Genomic DNA, 7,569 nt, shown 5'->3' with positions numbered 1-7,569 from the left:
TTCAATACATATTGAATTGAAACACTGACTAATACAATATCGGAAGTTTGTTGAAGAGAGGATGAAAATGGTTTTAAAGTGTACTCGTTGATCGTCCTTTCTACGTTCCTGTATCGCATTAACGAAACAGTATCGTATCTCGAGCATTTCCAGAACTTTCTGCAAACTCTAATAACTGAAACGGAATTTAATAAAGCACAGTACGAACGACGTAATTGACATTTCGCATTCTATTTGCGTACGTCGCCCCAACATTCGACCTGAATGCACTGTACCCTCGGTTACTACTAAATTCTATAATTCTTCGTTTCTCTTCTCTTACTTTCCATCTTATTCTTCTCGTGGACCCATCTTTTCTGCTTCTCCTCTGTTCGCTTTCCTCCTCTGTTACTATCCTATTTCTAACGTGACACGATAAATTACAATATTACAATATTAATATAACATATTATATTATTAATATAACAATACAAATATTAAAGTAATACATTGAAGTTTATACCGTGCAACATAAGAGCTACAAAATATAAAGAACGATGCAATATAAAATTTTCTGAAATGCCAGTCGCGTGAATCTTTATATCCAATTTAATATATTTCATTTAATTTCAATCGAACTATTTCTATTTCTTTATGTTTCATCAGACCCTTGAACTCAACTGAATATTTAATTCCAATCGAATTCATGAATCGCCTATTGAATTTGAAAATTCGATGGAAACCTTACATCCAATCGAAATCTTGAATCTAACATCAAGTCTTTGACCCCGCTCACAATGAGAATCTGGAGCATTGGAAACTCTAGAACCCTCAAGACTGTCTTTAAAATTTCCAAGCTTTAAATCTTCCCGGAGTGCAAATACATTCGAATACTACCTTTAACGTCTATTTCCACGTTGTTTTTGGCAAACAGAAAAGCTCGTGTGCTTCACCATCGAAAACGTTCCCTTCGAAATAATTAAAGATCAGGATACGATCAGGATGATTCATGTATCCTATTTCGAGAACACTCATCTATATCGATTCAGTCGATTCACTCGCGACTTGATTTCAATTTCTATTCTCGGTTAACTGTCCGCCGATACGAAACTAGTTAATGGATGTTCGAAATCACATAAATTCTTCAATGATAACCACGACGGTGGTCGGTTTCTCTTATCCGGAGATTTACTTCCTTCCCCTGGCCGGACCGGTAATAGTGGTTCGCGAAATTTATTTGCGGATTCGTGGTGAAACGTTAATTCGAAAAGGTCGGAAGGGAGCTGGAGGATCATTGAACGAGAGGCGGGTGAAATAAAACGAGCGCACCGAAACGAAACGGCCAAGGGAAATGAGAATGACGAAGGAGGATAGAGAAAGGAAAGAAGGAAGAGCGTATACTGGCAGAAACAAAGAATCGCGACGAGAGAAGGAAGAGGAGGAAGGGTGAAAACGAAAAGGACCGACGGGGATTTCGCTAATGTCATTTTTTCAGGCCAATGGAAATTCTTTCCTCTTTAGCGTTTTAATCCACCTGCGTGCCTGTGTAATTTGATTCATTCTTGTTCCGCTTCTTTCTGTGAAGGCTGTTTTGGCTTTGCAGGGAAATTTGATGGCTACGGTAACCGCGTAAGGGTGGGGGAGGACGGTAAAACGAAATTGGACTCGTCGATGTTATCAAGAAACAAAAGCTAAATGAATCTCGATACTTTAGCCGTGTTTAATGTTCTTTTCGTAACGCGTGATCCGATAAAAGTATTTAATAGCGGTATAAAAATTGTAAGGACGTATCGTTAAAGTTTTATTTCGATATCGAGAAGATTTCCGGTTCCTTGGGGTAAAGGAAATTTTGTAAATATTTAATAATTCAATTTCAGAGCGCAATGTTCAAGATCGATTACGTTCATATTGTATCGATAATGGATGAATTTTTTATTATTTTATATTTCCAAATTTTTTGTCAGAATAGATTAAATATTTAACGATTGTTATGACAGCGTACAATTTATTCGTTTCTAAAGTTTACTACTAATTTCCAGCTCTATGTATCTACGGTGATGCTTGATAAATATACGCGAAAGATGTTACGGAGCCTCGTAGATCTGACAATTATACCCCAAATCGTGGTACAAGGAATCGTACAGCGGCGGCGAATTAACGCGAGTGTCTCGGAAGATAGCTGTTACGAGGGTGGGCGAAAAGACGAACGATGGAGGTAAACGAAAGAGAGCCGAGGCTCATTTCCCTTTCGCCACGACCAATGAGTTTTGAGGGCAAATCGTCGGAGCGAACGAACCGCGGAACTACCGAAAAGGATCAAGAATATTCACCTCTCGTTTTCCTCTTTATGATTTCCATCTCGTTCCCTTCTTTTCCTTTATTTCTTTCTTCGTCCAACGATTCTCCCGCCGCCTTACGTGTTACGTTTCTTCCTCGGCGACAGCCTCCTCTCGTATTAGTATCAGCCCTCCGATTTTCGAGCAGACGAACTTCTGATTTTATCGAGGCGGAGAGACGGTCGATCGAGCGGAAGGAACCGGAGATTGTCACGCAAATGAATTTGAAGTATTGCCATTTTACATTTCCACCTGTCTCCGGCCCCGCGACAATCCAACCGGCTCGTTCTTTCTGATTTTCCATTATCTTACCTTTCGTTTGCATCGGTCGTCGCTTGTTCGCCGATCGACCCACGCCACCATCTTCTCTCTATAAAACGATCACCGTTCACTCTAACATTTCGTTGTACTCGTCGTCTCCGTCTTGTCTCTACACGTGTCTCTCTCACACCGTCACTTGTTTCTCGTCTTCTTTCTTTTTATCAGATGCCCTCTGTCTGCTCTCCACCAACAAGGACGTCCTCTTCTTATCCATTTCTCTTTCGCGCGCCTCTATGCAGCCCGTTTCTATCCCTCCACGAGTTCTCACGATCGTTTCTCGTCGCTCGTTTTCCCCTTTACACAGGTACGCCTCCAGACCATTTCCCCTCCCCATCCGCCCAAACCTCTGGTTGCACCCTCGCGTCGCGTCGTGCTGCCGAGTGTCCGCGATCGATGCACCTGGCTGCATTTGCAAGTTCAGCGACTGAACGGAATCGGCCGAGACGACAAATCGAACGGAATCGGAAATCACAATAAGACCGACGAAAGCAACGCGATTCTTTCCTAGCAGACGGTAGCGAGGGATGGCGATAGACCATTTTGTTTCGCTGCCTTATCGAAGTGACAGGGAATTCGGTTTATCAGCGCGGCCATTCCAACAGCAGGAGGCGATCGCGTTAAACTGTGCCCTCTCTCTTTGCTTTTCAAAGAGTATCAATGACGTTGAATTCAAAGCGAAAGCGCGTCGAATGCTTTTGTATCTCGTGGAATGGATAACATTGTCATAATATCGTTTCTTTAATTAGCGATTGTAATTACAGCTGTGATCGAAGTACTATCAGTTGTACGTTTCAACTGCTTTACTATAACAAGTAGTCTATCTTTTATTCAGATATCTTGAAGATCTGAAAGCTTGCCAAATATGCGCTACAATCGTTTTGATCATTTAAATAATTCAATTACGATAGTCATTAGTCCTTGTTCTTTCGCTAAAACGAAAAATTCTAATCAACGGCAATCCTTTATTCTGAAAGAAAAATGTCGGTTCTAAAAGTTAAATGATCAAAACTATTATAAAACAATAATACGATAATTATATAATAATATAGCAATAAATAATAATAATAGTCAGTGTCGAAACATACAAACGGGTGGGAATATAAATAATGAATGAAAATCACATCGCGATTTAGAAAATTAAAAAATAACATTAAACGTCAAAATCTGTCCAATTCTCAAATTTCCAAAGCAATTATGACAAGGAAGGTTCTCCTTGACCATCGATCGTACTTCATAATAAAGGAAACAAGAATGAGTAGGTCCAAGAGTTCTTCAGAAATCAATTTATAAGCAGTTACCTCCGTGGAGGTCGCGTCGGCCTTGCCTCTGCCTTGAAATAACTCGATTCGTTCCAGACTTGCGTATTAAAAGTTCTTCCATTTCTACAGGGTACAATAATATTATCAGTCAGTCAGTTAAGTCACCTTGCCATCCGCGTAGAAAATTCCCATTAAAAGATTTCAAAGGATAAGAACATAAAAGCGATCCTCCTACCTCGGAGAATACAATTGAAAGGAGGATGATCGTTAAATTATTGTAAAAGATATTTTTGTTCGGTCTTCGACGTCGCGATCGCTGTACCTTTTGACCTGTTTATCTATAGACATTGTCTAAGGACAAGGCATAAGATGGATCTAGTATACATTGTAAATTTGTGTCAAACAGTTTGAACACTATATTCGTTTTTCACACGTCGCTTTAATCTAACAATCAGATCTTATGTCCTGTTTGAGGCAAGAGCTTCTCAGAACAATCAGGGAACAGGAAGTTTTATTAAAGGCCAATTAATTTCCTTTTAGTTCTTGCAAACGTAACTACGATACATCTTATTTTTAATAGAAGGAATATTAAGGAATCTTCAAAGTTAGAAGGAACCCAATCTTAGTCGACGACGTGAATGATGACGGTTTCAAAATAACATCTAGAATTACATCTGTAAATTTAATGAAAGAAATTTGAAGCTTCGAAAAGACCAACTCTCGCGACGTTCGTTACACACCAAATACGAAAGAAATATTTGAGGTCGATTCGTATTCGATCGGAAACATCTTCTCTGTTTGACTTGTAGAGAAAATTTACAAATTGAAAATTCAAGTCAGCCTTCTTATTTCGTAACGATATATATGTATATATGTATACGTAACCTATACTGAAAGCTCTTGTATCCGCAGGCAAATTCTTGCTTCGACGTTGTTGCGCTCTGTCGCAACAACGGAAGGGTAATTTCACGGAACCAATGGCGCCCGTACAATATCAATTCCGACACCCTACATAAATATTATATTCCCCGATAATACTAGCCGCTATAAAACTCTGCATTAATCACCGAACAAGAAATACCACCCTCTAGCCGGCGTAGACACAAAACGACCACTTATCCCTGCCGGGCTTTCTCCGTTTCAAAGCCTGCGGCTATTTCGCAACCTCGTAAATCGCGACGAGAGAGACAAGCATACGGAAAGAGAAGGAGAAAAACTGGTACTACACGACGCTTGGCAAGAGACAGACAACGTAGAACAGATAGAAGACAAGTCAAAGATGGGGGAGAAGGTTGATAAAACGGTGAAACGATTGATAGAAGTTGGAAGAAAGAAGAATACGTGCATCGCCGGTCGTAAGTATCAGGGAACGTAATATTTAGTACAAATTGAATGCTTTTAATTATTTCTACTTTCTAGTTATTTTATCATTAAAAAAAAATGTGCTATTTCTTGTATTATAGTATTTTATTTTATAATTTTCTTTCGCTAGAAATCTCTCCCTTTGTATCTTATAATTTAAAATAAAGCAAAGCTTGTTAGAGTTTGTCAATAGAACTATAGTGTCCTAATACGTACTACGTCAGCGATATGTACTTCTATCTATAAGCGATTTGATCGTTTTAAACACAAGTTTTGATAAAATGCATTTTTTAATGAAAGCCGCAGACATGGCATAGCATAGCGTTAACTTGATCCCTGGAGAAAATGGAGATTCGTAGGAAGTGGAAGAACGAACCGGTGGAGGTGCGTTGTAAGGGCGAAGAGAGAAGGATGAAGGAAGAAACTATCCCCTGGACCGCTGTTTCAAAATGTTCCCCACGATGAAATAAATTGGCGCCGGCATGTTTACACGTTGGAGGCATACTAGGTAAAAATTCGTGGAGTGTAGCAAAGCGGAACAGAAAAGGTGGATGGTGAACCGGAAAAAAAGGGTTAGGAGCCGGCGGATGTCGAGCAGCGACGGCAACCGGGTTCCGAACCGGGCTAAGTTGTGTTTAATTAATGACCGGACTAATTAAAAGCCCAAAGAAAAATACAGCCACGCGCCGGCCAACCGACCCCTAACGCTGTCGACGTAAGAGGTCTCTAAAACACTCGTTCCAGGCTCATTCATAAAGGCAAATCGTAGGTGGTAATTGAAAGAAATGATAAAACGCGTATTGCCTCCTGACTAATAACTTTTTCATTTGCCATCTTCCTACGTTCGTTCTTTGTACCTTCAGATAGAAGATAATTGGTTTTTGATCATAATTAACTTTTAAACGAATATGGATGCGAATGTGAATGCGAATAATTCTCTTCGATAATTGGATTTCTAATAAAAAATGGTACATGTTAAAAGTGTGAAGCATCTTTCGAGGAAAATATCTCTGGTCCAGTGTAAAAGAATGAAACAACAAATATTAAAGTTTCAAAGGGAAATGGCAACAGAAGTAATATTCTGTGTCTCTCTAGATAAAAGTTGCTTTCCATTTGTTGATCTTTCTTCAATAATGTACCGAAAGATTGTGAGACCAAGAAAACCCAGAAGAGAATCCCTTACAGCTTCCTTCAAGCTGTCTTTACATACATAAAAGAACTTTCTTCTTTGTTTTCGCCTTTACGCCAGATCTTTTAACAAAACGGCTGATTATATTTCGCGCTTTTTTCTTATTTACGCCGCTATACAGACACGTCACATGATAAACATATTTAACTACATGTTTACAGCCAGAAACATTAAAACAAATTATAACAATCGTTCGTTGTTTCGATAAAAAAATATCCCGTCGTGTGTATTGTTAAATTTAAAGGAAACACTTGTCACTGTAATTTTTGTAGTGCGCTCAACACGTGTCCGAACATATTTCTGGTTACATGATAGGTGGAGCTCACAAAACTGCCGATCCTGTGAGAAATACCTTCTGTTACTGTGCTGAAAGTCTGTGAAATAAATCGTTCGCCTTTATAAGAAACCCTTCGACATCGAGGAAAACCTTCGCTATTAATCTACGATCTCAACATCTAAAGTACCAATCGACTACGTGTCACCGTTTTTATTACATAATAAATTACCGAGGCATAATCCGTCACACTTACTTCCTTTCGACAGCGGAAGAAGGATTCCACGGGGCGGTTACCCTAAAAACATTGAGCACGTCGAAGATCGATCAGATTGCCAACAAACCAAAGAATATCTTCATTTCGTTTTGCATATTGACCGGTATTCTTATTACACCCTCTATAGGGTGTACATATATAAATAGAAGATACAAGCATGATATCAAAATTCTTTCAGGCTATTCAAATATCTATTTTGAATCATTTAAAGGAGAGAAATCAACGTTGGAATTTAGCCTGAACATGGAAGTTAATTGTTCGCAGTCTTTTATTTCAAAATCCAAACTCCACCAATCGCTTGATCCCTTCCCCTCCTAGATAAATGTGTGAGACTATTATATAATAATGTCAATCGTTCTTCAAATATTGAAATATCTCGCTCGCGTAAACTATGGATCCAAGCAAACGTTGACCCACTACGCGCGCGTTTGTTGCGATTTAAATATCTGTATGTGTTCACGCTTATCAATTCCAAATGAAAATTTCTCGCTGCCACGCACGCGATCAAACATTGAAACATATATATATATATATATATATATATATATAAATACATATACCTATGTATAAAA

At 38.9% G+C, this 7,569-nt stretch overlaps 1 long non-coding RNA gene across 1 annotated transcript; it reads left to right on the top strand.

Moving 5' to 3' along the window:
- Positions 1-61: 61 nt before the first annotated feature.
- Positions 62-7,556, top strand: LOC122568701. The gene is made up of 2 exons (XR_006317180.1): positions 62-5,250; positions 5,558-7,556. It is a non-coding gene; the product is annotated as an uncharacterized LOC122568701 (long non-coding RNA).
- Positions 7,557-7,569: the final 13 nt, after the last annotated feature.

Source organism: Bombus pyrosoma, linkage group LG6 (genome assembly GCF_014825855.1).
Source record: "Bombus pyrosoma isolate SC7728 linkage group LG6, ASM1482585v1, whole genome shotgun sequence".
Lineage (NCBI taxonomy): Eukaryota > Metazoa > Arthropoda > Insecta > Hymenoptera > Apidae > Bombus > Bombus pyrosoma.
Note: the sequence above shows the minus strand (reverse complement) of the source record. Positions and strands in the feature narration are given on the sequence as shown.